The sequence below is a fragment of the Halyomorpha halys genome, unplaced genomic scaffold (assembly GCF_000696795.3).
Source record: "Halyomorpha halys isolate HHAL.00 unplaced genomic scaffold, Hhal_1.1 Scaffold1452.1, whole genome shotgun sequence".
NCBI classification, from domain to species: Eukaryota; Metazoa; Arthropoda; class Insecta; order Hemiptera; family Pentatomidae; genus Halyomorpha; species Halyomorpha halys.
Window position 1 is genome coordinate 234,660 of NW_027106050.1, and position 22,113 is coordinate 256,772.

Genomic DNA, 22,113 nt, shown 5'->3' on the forward strand with positions numbered 1-22,113 from the left:
CTTAGGTAAATTATATAAAAATAAATTAGTTTTTTTAATATATTTTTAGTTAGTAACTATAAAAAAAAATATCAATAAAATACAAAAGATAATTATTTGAAAACTAATATTAATTGTCTTCCAGGTTATCCTTAGCTTCTTGGCTGGAAAGCGGAAGCAGGGAGCTCAATGTAGTAGGTGAGCAGTTTGGCGCTCCCTCGACCTGAATGCTTTTTATTGTATTATTTAATAACCATGATAATTTAAATTGAATGTATTTATCCATTTAAGTATCCCAATTCCTTATTGTGGTATTTATATATTTCCGTAAGTGTATCAAATATTTCTTCATAGCATGACACTCGTAAAATTACCATTAAATTTGATTGATAAATTGCTTCCATAAAAATAGTTTGTAAGATATTACCCAACAGCATGTAGATTTTTTGTTTTTGGAGATTTTATCATATTATCTAGTATGTTATGCATGAAACAAAATCATGATACGATGATATGAGTGACATTGATGAGTGTACCAATCAGGTCCAGGGGAATTGAAACTTTAACGGCCGTTTCAAAACTTAACAAAAAATTCATTTGTTCAGTTATTTCATACCTCTTAGTTAAATTTTAAAATATTTTTTAGTAATCATTATAATGGTTTTAGGAGGTTTTACCTTGATGTTCATGTTAAGATATGCATAATAATCATCAATTGTATTTGGTAAATTTAAATGTAGTTATAAAAAAAAATCATTATGTAAGATCCTTACACTATATAAAATTTATCTGTGTCGTTATTGTCATAGCCTAAAAAAAAAAATCTACTATCAACAGTTTGGTCTACTAGATAAAAAATTTGTATGATCTTGTGAAGAAACTAAGTAGGCATCGTTGGAAGGAAGATCTGAGAGATTCAAGTGACACCCATATTGGGCACTCGTCACACAATGGTACTCGACGCGAAGCAAAATTATATTGCCTTAGGTTCCCTCTGTCAAAGCCGATCTCATTTTTCGCCTCCCCTACCTCCCGAATTCCAGAGAATTGAATTTACGAATCAAGGGATTGCAGAGGCAAGGCAATCGGGAAACTGAAGGGTTTATTTTAGTTATGATGAAGTCTCCACCAGTAGGACCGAAAATATTCTCCACTTGAAAACAACAATACCAGATTGTTATAAATTTTTTTATCTTTATTTAGTAAATATTTGTTTATAATTTAATGACTATAATGTATTATTGTACAATTAATAATCTTTACATTCTGGCAGGGATGTATATGTAACGACATAAAAATCGAGAAACAAACAACCATCCGATTTGAACAGTTTCACAAGGAATTAAACTAATATTTTTTTTTGTAATTTTATCGATATTTAAAACTGTACTAAAAAAAATATATATATACAATAAGTAAATCTGATGTGAGTTATATTATTATAATTTCTGGAACTCCAATTACATTTCTAGATTAGTTCTCGAGGTCATTTTCTTTTCAGAAGTCTATGAGAGTTAACAGGTAAAGAAAAATCAAGGTTAAAAACAAGTTTGTGTAGTTATAATGAAATTGGAGTGATATTTGGTTATAACCAAAATGGATAACTTTGTTTGTGATAAAGCAAAGGGCATTAAGAGCTTTGAATTGTAAGGATTAGATATTAAAGGAATTCAATGGTTAAGTTGAGCATTGTAATGGTCGGAATTGAAGAGAGTTTTTCGGTCTGTTCAATGTTATATGAGAATTCTAAGCTAGTGGTTTGTCCCAAACTGTTCTAATGGAACAAGTTTAAAATTATTAAAAAATACGTTTAAAACGAAGTGTAAAAGTAATTTGATGGAATTTGTTGGAATTTATAAATTAATTTTTTTTTCCCATTAAAATCCTTCTATATATATATTTTTTTTAATTCAAGAAATCTAATGTTACCATGGAAAGAAGCAAGAAAGGTTGGCTCACATCAAATAGTTTAATTACTGTTTGAGTTTTTTTTTTTAACGTACCAGGGTCATCTTCCTTTTAAATAAATAATCTGGATTGTTTGTAACTCGATTTATAGAGACCATAAACATAAATCAAACATAGACCTCTAGGATAGAGCAATCTCTAGAAAAGCCATTGCAATTATCAAGCTTTAATTTATTATAAATGAAGTCTGAGTTTCTTTAGGGATAAGCTTAGATTTAGATTTGTCAAACTAGCATGGAATTAAATATTTTCACATTCGTTCATTCATTTTATAAAAGGTGATAGTTTGATCTGAAAAGAAACAAAAAATTATAGATAGGCCATGGTCTGATTCCAGATAGAATAACAGAAAATTCAAGTTTTCATTTTTTAAAGCAAGAAAACTTTTTTTTTTTAATGTAAAGCGATAACTGAAAATAATATTTAAGTTATGTGATTAAAAATTTCATTATAGTAAAACTGGACAAAATTTTCATTAAAATGACATGTATTTGTTAAAATAAAACGAAAATTAGTTTTTCGTAAAATTATTAATTATTTCCGATTTTTTTATATCTCTTCTGATGGACTACAGATTTCTCACTTTAAGAAGCTTTAAGGCCTTATCAATTAACTTGAGGTATGTTGAGGAATACGTTGAGTAAAATAAAAAAAAAAAAATTTTTTCTAGGTCAGGATACATTTAAAAACAAGAATCGTTTAAGTGTATTATAAAATGTTTCAAACTTTTAATTTGGACACTATATCGATTATATTATCTAAAAACTGGAATATCTGCACCAAACAGGTGATGGATATCGCCATATTCATTTTTTTTTTATTTTTATATAATTCCTCTATTTATTCAGAAAGAGTTTATAACACTACTCTCCAAACGGTTTTGTTGAACTAACATTCAAACAAACAGTGAAACCGTTTTTAAGGGAACTAAATGTTCCTAATTACATCTGGAGCAATTAGGTGAGAACATAAATGTCTTACTAAAGCAGCCTTAACTAAGGGAAATTACGTTGGAAAGGCCGTTTAATTCTTAATGGTTTTCTCTCTGTTAGTGTAAGCGGATACTTTTATTTACGTTCTTGTTTCTATCATGAGATTGTAAATATTATTAAAATGAATAGGTTTTGTTAAAGCCGCCTCAAATTAACTAAGTCTTTTTGTTGGAAATCTTTAAAAGAACAAAAAAAAAAAAGCTGGTTCGAATACAAACATTTATTTGGTTAATACAACACTTGAAAACTTAAACATAAATAAATAAAAGAGTTACATAAAACAAGGAATAAAAGTAAAATAAGTAGGCTTTTAAGACAAAACAAAATTTGCTAAATAAATTATTAAAACAAAAAGAAACAAATTTATTAAAAAAAACAACAAAAAATAAATATGTAAAATAAATCCTGGTTGTAAAATAAATATCCACTCCGATAGGTCAGAGGATGATAGTTTCTCCCAAGATGTGTAAGTCACCGCTCGGTAACTACATACACCCATACAACTCTCAAAATGGTCCAAAGTTCGTGTACTGGGTCATCAAGAGTTGAAATGTGCAGAACCAATATGGCCACACTGACACTAATTGAGGGTAGACAGGGTCTAATAGTTTTAATGAATTATGCGAGCCAAATAATTAGCAACACTCATAATCCAGTCAAAGGCCAGAAACACAGAAGAGGTCTGATTTCGGATTGTAATGTTGACTAAAACAGTGAAAATGTCTAATAAAATAACACCAACTGAACGCAGACAGGGCTGGTTACAAACAATCATGGCCACTAATTAGCAGGAACTGAGTTAAAAACGAAGATGGTCGGCCTGTTGCTAGGCGACGCCTTAGCGGCGGTAATCAACCCTTAGCAATTGTCTCTATTAGTTAATTATAACAATACAAATATAAATACATATTTTTCTTCTCAAATAACTAAATTCCACTTACAATATTATAAATAAAAAGAAATGTATCTAAATTAAACACTAATACTAACTAAATACTATTTTCAAATTATTCACTATGTGATTTTAAAATATGGCGTTAGCAGGTTTAAAATCCCATAATCTCACAAAATCAAATTTACTTCGTGGTAAATCCATGATTTCCTGTCCCTACAGTATCCTTTAATAATATCCCACTTATTCTTGTCGAAAAGATTTGTTACTTAGGATTACATATGGACAAATGATTGGCATGGAATCAACATACTAGACAGAAATGACAGGAAACTTCCCGTGGGTTCCGACTATTACAACACTTACTACACAAACGGTCTAAACTTCTAACCCATTGCAAAGGATTCATCTTCATGACTATAATAAGGCCTATCTAAGAGTTGAGCTTTTGGACTCCACTAAACCATCGAATTCTTCTCGTAGCCAATGCTCACAGTCCAAAATCCTTAATTCTCCTTACTTCGTCACAAATCAAGTTATCTATCAAGACCTCAATGTTCCATATGTCCAATGTAGCCAGAATCAGATTCTAATCCTTCCATGGAAAACTTAACAACTACCCAAACCCACTTGTTTCCAACCTGGTTTCCCCTTCAATAGTTGATAATCCCCCTAGATGTCTGAAAATAAGATGGGCCCGAGATTTTCTTCCCTAGGAACGTTATTGGAGTTCTATCAATGGGTAGAATCTCCATATGATTATATCATGCCATTTTATATCTAATAACAATTTGACTTGTTGCATATAATTGTATACAGTTGTAAATAACAATAAATAAATTATTAATTTTTTTTTAACTATAGCAAAATTTAATTTTCTTAATTTTTTGTTTTTTTACTATGGTTAATCGGCGTAGGAATTTAACAGAAAAGTTATTATTCGAATTTTCATAGTCAATTACCCATTAACCTTTAATAGCAAACAAGGCAGAGGGCTACATGGTTCAGCACATGATAAGCAATGTAATAGCAACATTGTGAAGTGTGCATTTCTATTGGAAATTGAACAACAGTGATCTGTAAAAACATATTGAGGGTATACAAATTACCTATATCAATGAAATTAAAAATTAAGCTATTTTTCAAAAATTAAAATGTAAAAAAAAAAAAAACCTTGAAAATATTTTTAGAATGTGCCCCTGGAAATGGACAGACTGTCCAAAACTTTGGCTGCTTGATGTTAAATAAATACAATGAAGAATTGAAGGAAAGTCAATTCCTAAAATAGAAAATTGCATAACTGCCATCGAATAATCAACCACTAAATAAAATGTTTTTCCGGTTAAAAAAACAAAATTTAGATCTTGATTAATGACTCAATAAAATGCGTACAATGTAACATTATATTATGATTTTGGACAGAGGACTGTTACTAAGCATTTTACCAAATCATGATAAAAAAGTAATAATAATAAAAAATAAAATCATTTCAATGACATTTAATTTAATATATGAAAAATTAAAGCCTTATCCTTTTATTCACGTAATTAAGCACTATTTAATTTTTTATTCCATTGTTGTTAATCCTAGAGTTTTATAAATTATCCTAGTCATAAATATTTGGTATCGAATTAAATTAGTTATTTAAAATATTAAAAACAATAAATATTCGTAGAGTTTTTTCTAATCTTGTCACGTTATTAAATTGTTTACAACATTAAATTATTTGTGCTAAGCTCTAATGAGGTACAATATGTATTCAGGCAAAGATGAAGGAACCGTAAGATCTCATATCCGTAATGAGACAACTTTCAGAGAGACTTCTATAGAAAGACATAAGATCTACCCTTGCTTTCTGAACCTGACTAAAGGCGTTTGACAGGGTGAAGAAACAATACATAACAAATTCATTAGAATAATAAGTACTTAATGTAAGTATTCATATAAACATAAAATATTCTAATAGAGTCAAATAAACGTTGTTAGTATATTAAATAATACCGTATAACAGAAAATTTCATCGTCACATTAGGAATCGGACGAGGGTGCAGTCTCAGTCCAATGTTATTTATGATAGTGCTTGATAATATCCTGAATATTATACAATATTAAACGATTTAATTTTTTTGTTATATATGATTTATCGCTAGCACTCTAAATCGACAGCAATAATCATATTCCAAAATTAAATATTGTAAAATAAAGCCGCAACATTAAAGCATGCGATTTAAACAATAGTGAAATCATTACTTATTCTCTAAATCTCTATACAAATATTTAAACGGGAAGAATATAAAATATAAAAAAGTGTTATAAAGGTTCAGTAAATTTTTTTTCCGATAAATTGTTAAAATTTACCATTATCGTTAAATAAAAATTAAAATTTACATCTAAACAGTGGATTTTTGATTTTTAATTTTCGAATAGTTCCACAAATAATTTAAAGCCCGCTATCTCTAGAAAATTGAAGAACTGAGATAATGAACGTGTTATATTACAAACATATAAATCTCAGAAATAATTAATTTAAAGATTTTTTATTATCATTTTATTGTGTAAAAGTAAATTTGCAACTCCTGAAAACTACCAAAATTTAAGATCCAGAATCTTTAAACAAGTTGTTCTGTAGAGTATATAAAAGAGTATATAAAACATTCTTCCAAGAATAAATTTATTTATTTCTAAAATAGCAAATGGTACTTTCATCCACTCATCTCTCAAATAATTTTTATATATGATACCAGATATTTACAATTATACATCATTTAACTTCGATTACTTGATTATTATTATGGATTTATTAAATACATAAATTGATGATAATGTTAATTGAAAACCAACAACAAATTTTCAATGTGATCATAGATCAATCGTTCAACTTTAAGATGCGTAGGTATTTTCTACCCTAAAGCAGGTCATTTTGATTGTATCTAAAAAAAACGCATGTAGTCCGTGATATTTTCGTATAGTTTTATATTTAAAAAAACAGTTTATTACTATGTTATACATTTCTTAGTTTCGTATTTCTCATTCCATATGATCATTAGTTCAATAATTATAAATTATATTTAATGATTTTACCTCATAATTAATCTTATCATTCATTAACCAAGTTAAATCTTCAGCGAGGTTAGGTTCCCTGCCAGAGTGTAAAAATCACTGTCATACTTTCTCACTGCAATAACAGTATTACACAGGAGAGCGTGTATAAAGTCTTTGCTAAATCTTCAAAGCTATTTAAAACGTCCCATCTGTATATGAAGTTAAGTAATAAGAGCGAAGACTGAGAAACTTCTGAAGCCACTGGTGCCAGACTCTATCGAACGCTTGAGCGACATCCAGAAATACTCCAGCTTCGACTCCTCAAATAGCTTGTTACACTCTTTTATTAAATGTGTTTCATTATTTCATCCTAAATTCAAATTGTTTTGATAGTGTTTTTCTGTCAGTGTGAGAAGAATTGTTTATATTTGTAATTTAAAAAATAAATGTGTACTTCAGGCTTCAATAAAAATCTATTGCTTTAAAATAAAGTAAACATCTGAGAAGTACTATTATTGGTAAGCTTCTTAGTCCAGAAGTTTCCATCATCAGTTAAAACGTACCTTAAGAAATGTGACGACTTTATCATGACTGAGATGGGAATCCCCGGGAAATGGACACTGACTAAAGCTTGTCACGAATGATCTTAAATTCAGAGTGATACAAAGAGCAGATACTTCTCAGTCATATCAGAGCATTTGAAGCCTCTGAAGATAGAACAGGTATGATACAAAGAGATGGACTCTCACCAATTGTGTTCAACCTAGCCCTAGAAAGAATGATTAGAACATCACGCGAAAATGTTGCGGTGCACGTCGGAATGAAGCATAAAGTCCTAGGAACATTGCGGCCCTAGGAAGTAATTAAGATGCCATGAAAAGAGAAGCAGATAATTGACTATCTAATAGTGAAAGATAAATAATCTAATAAGAGAAGCAGAGGAATTGAGTTGCAAGTAAATGAAGATAAAAAAATATATATAATTGAAAGCCAATAAATTCAACCTAACGATATGGTCTGTGTGGACGGCAAATCCTTTCCGAAAGTAGACAGTTCGAAATACCTCGGCTCCACAATAACATAAATAAATGATCAACGCCCTGAGATAGGCCATCGTATAACAAGCGTAAGCAGAGCCTTCTTCTTTCTGTCAAGAATACTGAAAACCTGAAAAATACGACTCTGGTATACGGTCTGCGAGACCTTGGTTCTAACAGGTGCCGTAGAAAACAAAATCGAGGTATTTTATCGCAATTTAATTGTATTTGATGCGTTGATGACGCATGCTTTATTTATTTGTTGTTATGTCTATGCAAGCTTCAAGCTGCTTGATTAGTTTCGTTACCGTTGTCGTGCTGTTCCGCTTTCTATTTGCACCAAAGCAACGTTCAGTGATCCGTTTTTTGTGGTCGGAAGGCGTATGAGGGGTCGGAATTCATCGGAGACTTTCGGTACAGTAGGAGAACAATGTTTTGCCACAACGGAGTGTCTACAAAGGGCTTGAAAAACTCTAAAATGGTCGCACAAGTGTTACCCCGGACGACCGTTTACGCCTCAAATAAAGAAACAGACGAGTAACTATTGACGAAGTGGCATATCGTCTGCAAATTAGCCACAGTTCTGTCTACGAAATCATCCACAACAGACTTGGGTTTCATCAATTTTGTGCAAGATGGGTCCCAAAACCACTTAAACCAAACGCACTTGGAAACCTGCCAAATACATTTGGATCGCTATGGTAACGAAAGGGACAACTTCTTAGACAGGATTATTACTAGTGACGAAACAGGGATCCATCATTACAAGCCGGAGAGTAAACGGTGGAGTATAGAATGGAAACATCCGAATTCGGCGTGCAAGAAAAATATAAAGACTCAACCATCAGCAGGAAAACGAATGCTTACGATTTTTTGGGACTCATAAGGTTCAGTACTGGAACATTATGAGGAAAGGGGCACAGCAATAACAGTGTACGTTACAGTCAAAAGGTATGGTGTTGTTACACGATAATGTCCGTACGCACTCTGCTGAAATTCTCCAAAAACTCAATTTAGAAGTACTGGCTCATCCTCCATATAATCCCGATCTTGCCCCTTCTGACTATCACTTGTTTGGTCCACTCAAAGAGGAATTAAAGGGCCGTCGATTTGCCTCGGACAAAGTAATGAAAGAAGGAGTGTATTCCTGGCTCGCAGCTCAACCGAAAAGCTTCTTTTATGAGGGCATCATGAAGTTTGTACAGCGATGGACAAAGTGCGTTAAAAAGCATGGAAACTATGTCGAAATATGAAGTTTCCGATTTGATTACAATAAAATTTTATCACTCTATTGCGAATAATAATTGACTTATCCTATAACAATTATCTTAAACGTAAAATGTCAGTAAACTTTTTTCAATTCTGATTACACAATTTATTTTTTCTACAGTTTGTAACCTTGCTAGTGAATAATACAGTGTATGTAAGAGGATTACATCAGTTTTTTTTGTAATGAAGAAAAAAGTTTTAAATCATATCTATTTATCAACAAAATTGAACTATTTACGATTAATATACAACATATAAACGTATTTATCTGTTAGACTTTAAAAGACTGAAATATTTTACAGAGCACTTCCTTTTACCAGGTTATATCATTGATACCAACTGACTCAGTGAATAGGATTTTAAAACATTTATAGGTACAAACAGACCTCTAAAACTTTTACTACGGGGCATGTTTAGTTACAGGTTGTTTTGAACACAATACTTCTCTTTGTTACGAATCGCTTAATGGATTCAAATACAATCTTTTAAAATCTAAAAATACTTAAATGTAATTTGGTTTTTGTATACACTTACTTATATACTCAGATGTCCACAAGCGAGTAAATGAAATTATTGCATATATATATGGATATAAATACCGTGAAAAAACTAAATTGATAATTTTCAATAAAGAAGTGGTAAACGGGTATCGAAAACTATGATCCAAAATCGATAAATAATGAAATAATTGATCTGGTTCAATGAAATACTCATTGAATTGAAAATACACAAACTAATCAGCGAACACTCCAGAAAATGTATATCAAATAATTTTATTAATTCTGAATTAGTTTTTTATTCTGGCGTTTTTGGAACTGCTGGGTTAGAAATCAGTTAAAGCGCTAAATCATCCAACGAATTCAATTTTTTTTTCTGTTATCATTCTCGATAACATTAGCAAATAAAATGTTTTTTAATGGGGACTAAGAAATGTCCCATTCTTAAGATTCTTTTTTCATCTATTTTCGTTCAAACTCGACACATTTCAAGGAAACTTAATTGCAGTCCACCATGTGTACAGGTTGCTTCAACTTGTTTGTATGTTACACACAACGAACCCCTTAACCCTTTACCTGTTAACAGCTTAATCACATGTACGGTAATCCCATTTTTGTCGCCATTTGTAGTTTTAGTAAAACTCAACACTAAATTAAATAACTAACTTTACTAATTTGTATGTTACATTGTATGTTAAATAGGTTTTAACTAACATTACCATTATATCTTCGTAGTGTCACGGGCTTTTCATAACCCTGCTTTTCTTCTAAGCAAAAATGATGCTAAGGGGCGGGGATGATACCACGCCCTTGAAGTCAACTTTACGTTGAAGTTATAGGGATTTTGCAAATTAATGTAATTATCTATAAAATCGTTCATTAAATTGCAAATGTGAAGAGAATAGAAGTTGTAATAAATGTTATTATTCTAATAAAATTTATATCCATAATGAAAATTCATTAAGCCGTTCTCCTGAAATTAGAACTTGTTTCTCTGTTCTGTTCAAACTCCTTTTAATGTGAATATTAAGGATCCCCAAATATATTTACTGCAAAATAAAGAAAAAAAATGTAGAAACATTAAACATTATTTTTTCAATATTTAATGTTTACAATAAAAAAGTGACTGAGAATTAACGGTAATTCAAGCCAACATCAACAACAAAATGTGAGCACGCTTTGAGTAACTCAACTTTTTTTTTTTTTAATCCCTCGGCCTAGTTCTTTCTGGCGTGCGGTGTGTGGCACCTACGAAAGAAATAGACCCCGCCTTCTGGCGTCACTTGCACAGGAAGCGCATCCCCTCAATTATACTCTTTCCTCCAAGCGTAGTATGCATATGTTATCCCCATGACCAGGTTAGCTAAGCTCCCACAAAGACCAACAACCCTACCAAAGCAATATAAAACACTATCATTTGTTTGATTTTTTTTTCTGTATCGTTTTCAGCTGTCCATTACTAGTTATTTTAAAGTAATTTGAAACTAAAAAGCCAAATTCATTCAAATTTATGGTTAGGAATGACTAAAGGATTACATCATATTTTGTATTACCATATCATTGGGACTTTCCATTCCTTAATAATGTAAGGTTGTTAATAAAAAAAGAGAAAAAATAAAAATAAAAACGCATAATACAACAATAAGATAAGATAAAACATAAAAACGAACAAAATAACTTTCAAACTGCCATTAAAAACTCTTGAGTGATGCGGTGGCTGTTTCATGGCCGATGAGTAAGAAGTGTGGGAGCAAGAATACTTTTTTATCGATTCCTATTGAATCTATTTACCCAATATTCAATTTAAAGAGAAAAAAATGTGCTAATTGAGTGGCAATGAGCATGAACACATACGTCAAGTTAATGGTTATTGAAAAAATAGAACAAACCAGAAATGTGTTTGATCATAATAATATAACGCCTACATGGCGTCTAGAAGTTTGGTAGTTGTTAATAGTTTATCTATTTGTAAAATGACTGTTTTAGGCCTTATCTCTTCTATCTGAGAAATAGTTTGACAGTTATAGTTAAATTTAAAAACTTTAAGTTGTATTTGACTGGACGGTATTCGATTCTTTCTCTAAACCTAAACATATGAAAAGAAGATCATATTACTTTTAGTTTTACTGCTTCTAGAGTAGGTTACGGAAGGTTATTTTACCGAGATTTATTGGATTTTGTTTCAAAGTGAAAATGTTAATAAGGCGCATACCCATATTCCTCCGTACATTCAACGTGCGTATACTTCCCAGACGTTTTACAGGATTACATACCGGCATCATTCCAAATAAACACTGTGACGACGTCGAACTCAAATTTGAGAACTTTCTAAACAGACCAGAGATCGACGGTTGGGAGTTGAGGAAGGCCTTGTGTGAGCTGCATGCTTTGGATATGATTCCTTCCCCACACGTTATTACTGCAAGCCTTAGAGCTTGTAGAAGAAACAATGATTATGCTCTTGCTATCAGGATGCTGGAAGCAATAAAGTTGAAATGTGGTGACCAAGTTAAAACAATCTGGCCCTACATTTGTCAAGAGATATATCCAACACTTAAGGAGTTAGGAGTTGATCTTCCAGAACAACTGGGATATGATAAACCTGAACTTTGGAAGAAGGACAACCATCATTGCTGGTAATTTTGCTGGAAACCATAGAAAGAATTGATTGTTTATTGATTTTATGTATTTTTTTTCCTATTACTTGTAACCTCCCCTGACTCTTATTTATGATAATAAATGTGTTATATGTATTTCTAACAAAATTTAGATTCTACTACCTAAAAAAGTGTACAACTTTGAAATAAATGTTTTATAATTGACTTATCGGTAATAATAACCTGATGTTTATTTTTCTACCTCAATTATATTATCATGTCCAAACATTGTCATTAGTATATGCAGGAATCTAGTGCCCAGTTTTATTCAGTATTTTTTATCCACATCATCATATAAGGTTCAGCAGTAAATTTTAAACTATACCTTTTACTTCTGAGTTTAGCATACAATTGTTGCACAACCATCTAAAACCTTTTTTTTTTTTATTAATTTTGATCAAGTTCAAGAAACCTATATTTTAATATACCTCCTTTGAATAAATGCTTTGATATAAAATAATCTTGATTATAGATCTATTATAGATCTATTTGAATTATCACATTATATTGATGGATATACTATAAAATTACTGTAAATGAAGTAAAGTTGTGCTACAGTTTAGAAATTTTATATTAATCAATGTATCTTGCTGTTGCTATGTATTTAAATAAAAGATTTTGTATTTTTAACACCAAATTATGTCATGTGAACTGGAGCACTTTCTCCAGAAGTACTCTTCTGAGAGTTTTCTCTAAATTATTTTTCTGAAAAACAGAACTAATCACTGTTCTTACAAGAATAAGATAATGACATATTGGTGTTGATTTGTAATGACACTCATTGCTATTTAGAATTGTTTTTTTGTTTTTTGTTACTATATCTTTATAGCTGTTTTACTAAAACTATGAACTGTACAAACTTAAGTAACAGTCCGAAAATCAATATTATTTCTCAAGATTTCAATGCATCTCCTTTATATGGTTAGTTATATAAGAAAACCTTTTAACTGAAGTCTATTAGTCTAATTAGAGATATTTTTAATTCTTCAGTTAGTTATGACTAATGCCGGTCATAAGAAATAAATTAAATATGTCGATGCTTAGGACTGGTTGTCAAGGTAAACTGGGAAACTAAGAGTTTGAAATGATAAGACCTGTAAAGATAGAGTGATATAATTTTACCTAAATAAGTTTTATTTTTTATGATATTAATGATTGAATTGACAGATTCAGTTAGACAAACATAAACGTTGAGCATAGTATTCAGTAACAACTTGTGAATCATTCACTTTATTAACCATTCTAATTTCTTTTTATGTTGACAAAAAAAATTTTCTGCAATGTTATAAAAAAAAAATATGAAATAAAAAAAGAAAAGAAAATGTGACATATTTGAAGAGCAGTATTTAAGATCACCTAAAACTGACTTTAATCTATTATAAAACTTATTTTATGTTTCAAGTAAACTGTTGCTGTTATAAATACTTACCTACAATTTATAAAAAGCTTTATACTATTAAATTATAGTATATTTTAATAAGCTTTATAGTTCACTTTTCTTATTGGTAATTGGTATTAAAATAAATGCACATTTAATACTATTTGTTAAACTAAATATACATAATTTTGGCTTGTTTTCTTGTTAATCAATAATAATAAAAATGAATGTCGTTATGATGTAAAGTTGTTTTGTTCAAGGTTTAAAAACTTTTGTTTTTCTTTTTATAGTGCATTCATCATTGTGCACTTTATTAAAATATATAAACTTGTACTACTAAAAACATACCAATAAAGATTGTCGGGGTCAGAAGTCATTAATAACATAATAATTCTTGACCAACTGTTATAGAAGGTGAAATGTTCAAATCTCACGTTTAAACTTTGTTTAAAATGTATGGAAGCACCAATTATTTACTTTGCTGCAATAATTTATTCGCTTCGAGTAATTTATTATTTATTTGTTTTTTAGGATAGCCCCATACAAATAAAATTGGCCATGATTCGAGATAGTGGTAAATTATTTACAAAATTAAAAAAAATAAAGGAAGCTAAAGTTATATACAATCAAATATAAAAGAAATGCAAATTTCCCTCTATATATAGTATAATATATTAATAAAAATAATCAATTACATTGGAGTACAATAATATATAATTTCGAAATGTATTTATTTTATATTTATTGTTTCTTAACTTAATATGTATATCAATAATTACTACTGAAAGTTTCTTAGGGTGATAGTATTTTTTGATAATAATTCATCTGAATAAATTATTAACATCAATAATTCATTGACTCAGGTTCTATTATGCTGAATAAATTTGGAAAATAGTATAGTCTTTGTAAATTGTACAAATAACAAAAAATGGAATGTCTTTGAGTATTTTACAATTCCATAAGGTACATTCATTTATTTATTTTATTATGGTTGTATAATGTGATTTTGAGGACATACTATGCAAAAACTTCAATATATTTAAAAGAGGTATTTGTTCTTAAGTACAGTTGGATATCAGAGTAAACTTTAAATATTTTATTGTAAGTTTAGTTAAATTTTGAAACTGCTATATTTTGGGTATTTTAACGGGGTAAATATTATTCAAATATCCCTAATTATTTCGGTATTAAAATTTCAAATAATCTAGGGTCAAATTCAGTCACAATATATGGCGGCCATGGGGTTTCAAAAAATGAACTAAACAAGACTGACTAGCCAATAATACTAAATAAATTTTTATGCATAAATAAATAAAATAATAGAAGTGAATATGATTTTTAAAAAATATACAAAAAAAAGTTGACATTAATGTCTTCATATTTTAAAAGTCAATTTTCTGTTTCTCCGGAAGTCCAAGTACCTTGAATGTCTGACCAGGAGTATTTACACAAAAGGTTCTAACCGAAGGGTTTTCCTGGTTTTCCATTTGAAGGTAGATTCTTCTTATAATGCTGGAATTCTTGATTGGGGCTACTTCTTCATTAGCACTTCATCAAAGCTGACCAATATAACCAAAAAAACATTGAGCGATGCCCCTGGACCTCAACCTCAAGGAGGATGCTACTAAGTGAGGTATCAAGAAGGCAGAAGCTGAAGAAACACCGGCTGGACCAGATCCGGTAAGACCAGAGAATTGACAAGACCTCAGACAGATGGTGATAGATGTTATGGGAGGATCCTATAGAAGAGTGGAATAGACGGTGGGTCACGAGCCAAAAGAGCGCAAAACTGGAAATTTTGTTCCCATCGTTCTGTCAACACTGAAAGATAAATGGGTTATACTGCAAATCTTTGAAAAGGACATTGACTCCCAGTGCTCTTCCTATAGAGTCCCTGAATCAGCAGAGCACATGGTGGAGGGTTGTAGAGCAATGGAATGACACCAAGCTACGCTGTTGAGAAAGACCGGGATCTTTGCCATCGCCAAGCCGTACTTTAGGGATATGAAGATGCAGAAGCAGACTGAGACCAGGACAGATGGACTAATCTGGTGTAATGAAGGAGGCATCCATATGGATGTGGACTAGGAGTGCTGGAGCTAACATAAAGGTGACGCTAATCAGCTAGCAGTAAGACGCTCTATCATTGGGCTACAACACTGTTAGAATTGTTCATAATTAATTCCCATATAACTTAAATGGTCCCACCCCCTAAACATATAATAATGAGAGAAAATAGAAAAAGTATTGATTAATGTCACCAGTGGCATGCACAAACCCAATGCATTACTCCACTGCTGCTGTGACCTGTATACCACAAATGGCGAGGTATAGAAAAACAATAGGAAAAGAAAAACTTTACTTATTGACTTTTGAGTAACTTACGAAGAATGGTGTAAAAATTAGGGATTAAAATAAATCCTAACGAATTCCATCAAATCACATTTACCCTTCATCTTAAATCTACCGTACATACTGCTCTACAGTATCCTTAATTATATTGTTCTTACCCCTGTCGGACAGATCTGATACCTTGGATTACACTTGGACAAACGACTAACCTGGTCCTCATACAACACTGAAAAGACAGGAAACTCTCTTCGATTCCAAATAATACAACATTTACTCGACAAACGGTCTAAACTTCCAACCCATTACAAAAGACTGATCTATATGACTACACTAAGGTCTATGTGGATCAACAGAGTTGAGCTTAGGGGCTCCACAAAACCTTCGAATTCCTCTTGTATCCAACCCTTACAATCCAAAATACTTTGTAAAATCCTCAATGCTCCTTACTTTGTCACAAATGAAATCATCCATAAAGATTTTAATGTTCCATTCTGTAACCTATCTAGCCCGAACCAGATATCAATCCTTCCATTATAAATTCCCTAACCACTCAAACCCACTAGTTTCTAACCTTACTTCCTCTTCCATTCTTGATAATCCTCCGAAGCACCTGAAAAGAAGATGGCCTCGAGACCTTGTGATGTAAAAATGCTTTTAGAGAGCTCCCAATGGGTACTTTCTGTACATGACTGTATCGCACCGTTATAATCTTACATAAGATTTACTAGATGTATTATTATGTACAGTTGTAAATGTCAATAAATAAATAAGAAAAACTTTTCGAGCCGAGCCTACCCGAACCCCTTTACAGGCCGTTTTGACACGTGGTTGATTCGATTAAGCCTTCCAAAGGAATACACTATCCTTTCTCGTATTCTCCCCAAAAGATGCCTATAATTTCTATGAAAAAACTTACCGTTTGTTCTTTCAGTTACTTTATTCTTCATAGGTTGTAATGTAATTTGTAAAATAATGTGTATCTTGTTCATCTAGAATAACTTTATTAATACATTTGTTTACATTAGTTATCAATCCATCATAACTTCCTGTATTATTTAGCATTATTATTACATACTGTCTTCATTAATTATTAACTTAAATCCAGTTACAATTTCTCTCTTAGTTACTTCTTTGTCATTATTTGTACCTTTATCATAATAATCTTCTCTATTTTCGATTCACTCACTTTCACTATCACCCTCCTTATATTCATAATGTTTGTTATTACATATAAAATTAAAACCATCCTTATTTGATTTTTCATTTATTCATATTTTTATTTTCTCACCTTGACCTATCTCTTCTGTCTTCTTTAGTTAATTCTTATGAATGTATTTTTGTATTCCTACTTTTTTGTGTATAAAAATATCATTACTATAAATATATTCGTAACTACAGTTACAAACCTACCTTCTACGCCACAACCCCTGATGAAGACCTGAAACTCAGGTCGAAACGTCGGCATAAAATAAATAAATATGGTTTTGTTTATTTATGCTGTTCTTTGCTTACCGCACCCCCCGACAAACTTCTTCAATAATTAATAAGTATATTCATATTCTTCAATAGTATTTTAAACTAAGCATTTCGAAACTTGCTACCCATCATTATCCAAAAGCTGGATGAACAGCTTTTACATCAGTAGAACTTAAATAGGGTTTCCAGGCAAAATAATGAGATGTGTTATGAAGAACATAAAGGACTAAAGTTCACACTTGACTTTCTATACATTTAACAGGATCTTGTAACTACTTTGGACTAATAATTTAAGAAAAACAATAACTAACTAGATTAGTTGGTCGTTTGACTTCATTTCATAGAATATAATTTTAAAATCTGATAGTTTTAAATCTGAATAAATTTTAAAGATAATATTAATTAGCTTAAAAGACATGGTATAATTATTATGATATTATTTCTATATGTGCAGAACGTTCAAGTAAAAATCAAAAATGTCAAATAGTTCATATGTTATTTTCCGACATCCAAAAAGGTTCAATGATAAAATTGAATGATGTAGGTTTGGCGGTATTTGTTAAATTACTGCATGTGAGGCATTGAATGTCTTAGGACCATGAGCATGAGCAACTTACTAAAGGTTTCCTTTAAATGTTCAACATTAGTTTCCCTTAACAATATTCTTGTTTTATAAACTATCTTTTATTTGTTTAGAAAGCAACTGTTCCTAAAGAATTTACGTAAATAAAATAGGCGTTTACAAAAGGAAGATTCAGTTAAATGAAGTTATATGGTAATACATGGTTTGCTAACTATAATTCAAGAAATGAACTTTGATTTTTTTAAAATTTTATTATTTTGGAATTACAAAAGGAGTTCATCCAATGGACTCTATGTGATGATAAACAATTTGAACACACTGGAACTATTTTTTCTCTACCCACAGATTAGAATAGGACTTCCAAAGTAAACAGTTTTCCAGTGTACATTAATGAAAATTATATAAACGTCTATTTTATACGTGTATATATTGCTTACAAAAATACATAAATTAGGTTTTTTGGTCAAATAAAATTATAAAATTTATTTAAACTTACTGACTTTTTTTTTACACTACCAAATGATTGTAGATTTTGATGTACTACTTTTGTTGAAAATATAGAAAATAAATCAGTTTCTTAAGATCTAAATGCTCACTAAACTACAAAATTTGAAGTTTTGAAGCTCTGTATTCGATTTGTCGTTTTTGGACTAGTGAAAAACAGGCTTTTCCTCTATCCATCTATATAAATAAATGTTGTATAGTCCTAGAGGGTCCAAAATTACAAAATAAAAATAAGATTTTTTGTTTCGAGAAAGGAATATAATGGACGCGATGTGCAAGTAGAAAAAGTGAAGCCAAAAAGGCGAGCCTTATGATGGACCAGAGGAGTAGGTGAAGAGAATATCACTGGTTACCTTTTGTTTCAGTTTAGGTTATAGTGACGGAGAACCCTATTAACTTAGTGGAAGTAGTATAATGAAGCTACTGAAAGGGCAGGATTTTTGGCTTTAATTTTGTTTTGAAGGAAAGCAGGCTTATGGTATCCTTTTGCTTATTGACCTCCATGTAAACTTAACCTCCGTGGGCGTCAGGCTTCGGTTTTGCTTTGAATAGGGTTATTGCTGATAATTACGTTGGTTCTAATTTCATACAAAGATTATTATTCGGATCGACAATTTATTATTATATTAATATTCTTCACTCGTTAAAAGATCAGGTACTACATTCATTACATATAATTCAATGAGCCTTTTATATTGGACTAATATTTCTATAATATTTAATTTTTAATTCTACAAACAGTACAATATTTTATTCTATAAACAGTATTCCATAAATATAAATATAAAACCCAATTTTTAATGCCTGTCCAGGTGGTAATATGGAGCTGGAAGAACTGTACAAGAGGTACAAGGACAGACTGCGGAGGTCACTTCTCGCCAGCCTCCTTATCATTGGTGCAGGAGCCGTGGCTGTAGTTCTGATTTTCTACCTCAATCAAGGCTTAGTAAGTAATACGTTATACAAAATAAAATATTGAAATATTTATGTTAGATAGAAAAATATATTTATTTGCAATAGTAAGGAATTTCAATAGTATTATTTCAGTAGTAAGGAATTATCATGTAATTGCAATTATGCAATATAAGGAATTATTTCAATACCAAAGGTAGTAAAAGGTAAGACACAACACGAATTACTTTTTCTTTCTACACAGTAATGCACTACTAACTCCCATTTTATTTCTGTTTTAGAGGGTTCGGAAAAAAAAAAAAAAAAATTATTCCTTACTATTTACTATTTTTATGTGAAATAATTGATTATTAATTATCCTACATGATATTATATCATGTAGCATAACATATGTAGTATATCGGTAATATATTGTTAGTACATACCATATAATAATAACTAGGTCCAAGGGAAAGTGTCCATTCATACAGCAGTGTAGTATTTGTTATAATTGAAGGCTTAAAACAGCCAATAGGTTGTTTTCAATGAGATAGCTTACGAAGATTGCAGCTTCTATTCCAAACACTTTCATGTCTCAAGACAGCATTTACTGTTGCGGCAGGACTGTCACCCTTGGTTAGGATTGATATATGTCTGTAAGTGGAGCGGTAGTGAGGCTACTGTTATTTTAATTAATTGATTCTCTATGGTAATCTAAAAAGGTAACTGCAATTGTCATTTTTCTAACTGACTATCAATAGGAATATGTTAGGTTTATTTTCTCAGTGTTAACAATGCACTGTCTTACTTTCATGACAATACTACCACGACAGGAAACTGTCATGAGACAGAACTTAAAGCTTTATAGAGTGTATATCGCGTATATAGTTATTGTAACCTGAAGAAGAAAAGAGTATCTATAAAAATATCGCTGATTTGCTTGAATAGATGTACATCTGACAAAAAAAATTTGATTTCAATTCGGACTGAATTATTTCAAGATATTCTTAAGAATTATCCTGCTATCTGACCCATATTAAGAAGAATATTGATTTAAACAGGTGTAAGTTTGTTTCTTTGCTTAGTTCTTGTTTTCCTATCAGCACTGAAGATATATGGAAGAATGTTTGCTTTTCTTTTACGGTTCAATATCTATTAAAGTCCAAATTAGGTTGAATATTCCTCTCTTCTGGTGCATTTGAGATTTTGTGATGTGGAAGTGAGTCAACGCAGCACTTAACTCAAGAAAAGCATGGAATACACTCTTTCCTCAACCCCATGTCTTCTCTCTCACCATCCTTGGGGAAGACAAATAGTCTTGCGTTTTTCTACCAGGACGAAAAGTAGCTTATTCTTCTTCTATACCCTTATCGACGTTGCCTTTGTAGCCATTGTTCCAATATTTGAGTATATAGTTTTTACAAGAGTGAGGCATGGCAAATAAATCTTTAGTTTTCCCACAATGTTTGACTTTCCTTCTTATGACAACGATACGTGTACAATGTATTTTATTTTTTGTAATTTAATAAAACATTGTATAAATGAAAATAGCAAAATCTTACAATAATCTATCCCTATAAAATTGTTGAGAAAAAAAGCTACTAAATTAAATGTAATAACATATGGATCAAAATAAGAAAGTTATAGCTGCGAAAAACGACGGACCGAAAGAAAATATCAGAAAGTATCGAAGTAACGAATCAGACAATTAATTGTAAGATATGGGCCTTGAGAAGATCACTTAAAAATTCCAGTGCATGTTGCATCATCAACAGACTTACAATCATAAGGCACTAGTTTAAAAATAAATCCATCTCAACTTTGTTAAATTTTCATTTATTTTATTTAATATTCATCAGATACAGTTTTGTGTCACCTTGAAAAGTGAGTAATTACTTTATGTTGTTTCACGCATTTACCGACGATATGATACATTATATTATTAGATACTGGACATAGTCCTATTTATTTCGAGATATTGGTACTACATTAGTTTACTAAAACTAGCAATAATTAAGACCTTTGTTCATGAAACATGGTATCTAAAATGTATTGTGAACTGAATTTTTGGTTTTCATTTTGTTTTGAAGGAAATTAGGCTTATGGTATCCTCTTGCTTATTGACCTCCACGTAAACCTATCTCCGTGGGTGTGGCCCTTTAGGCTTCGGTTTTGCTTTGAATAGGGTTATTCCTGATAATTACGTTGGTTTAATTTCATACAAAGATTATCCTTTAATTTTTAATTCTACGAATAGTACAATATTTAATTCTATAAACAGTATTCCATAAATATCAATATAAAACCCAATTGTTAATGCCTGTCCAGGTTTTATCATTGGACAACAGACTTACAATCATAATGCACTAGTTTAAAAATAAATCTATCTCAACTTTGTTTTTTTTGTTTTTTTAGAAACGATTTATCTATTAAAAAATAATGTCTTGAGCTTAGCATTATAATTTTTTTTTTTTAGATTTTTCAGTTGCCACATTTAACACCGAGTGTCTCAATGGTTCACTACGCACCTACTATAAAAATATTCAAAAGATATTTTTAAAAAATACTCGAATGACATTATTGAAAATACCTTTAC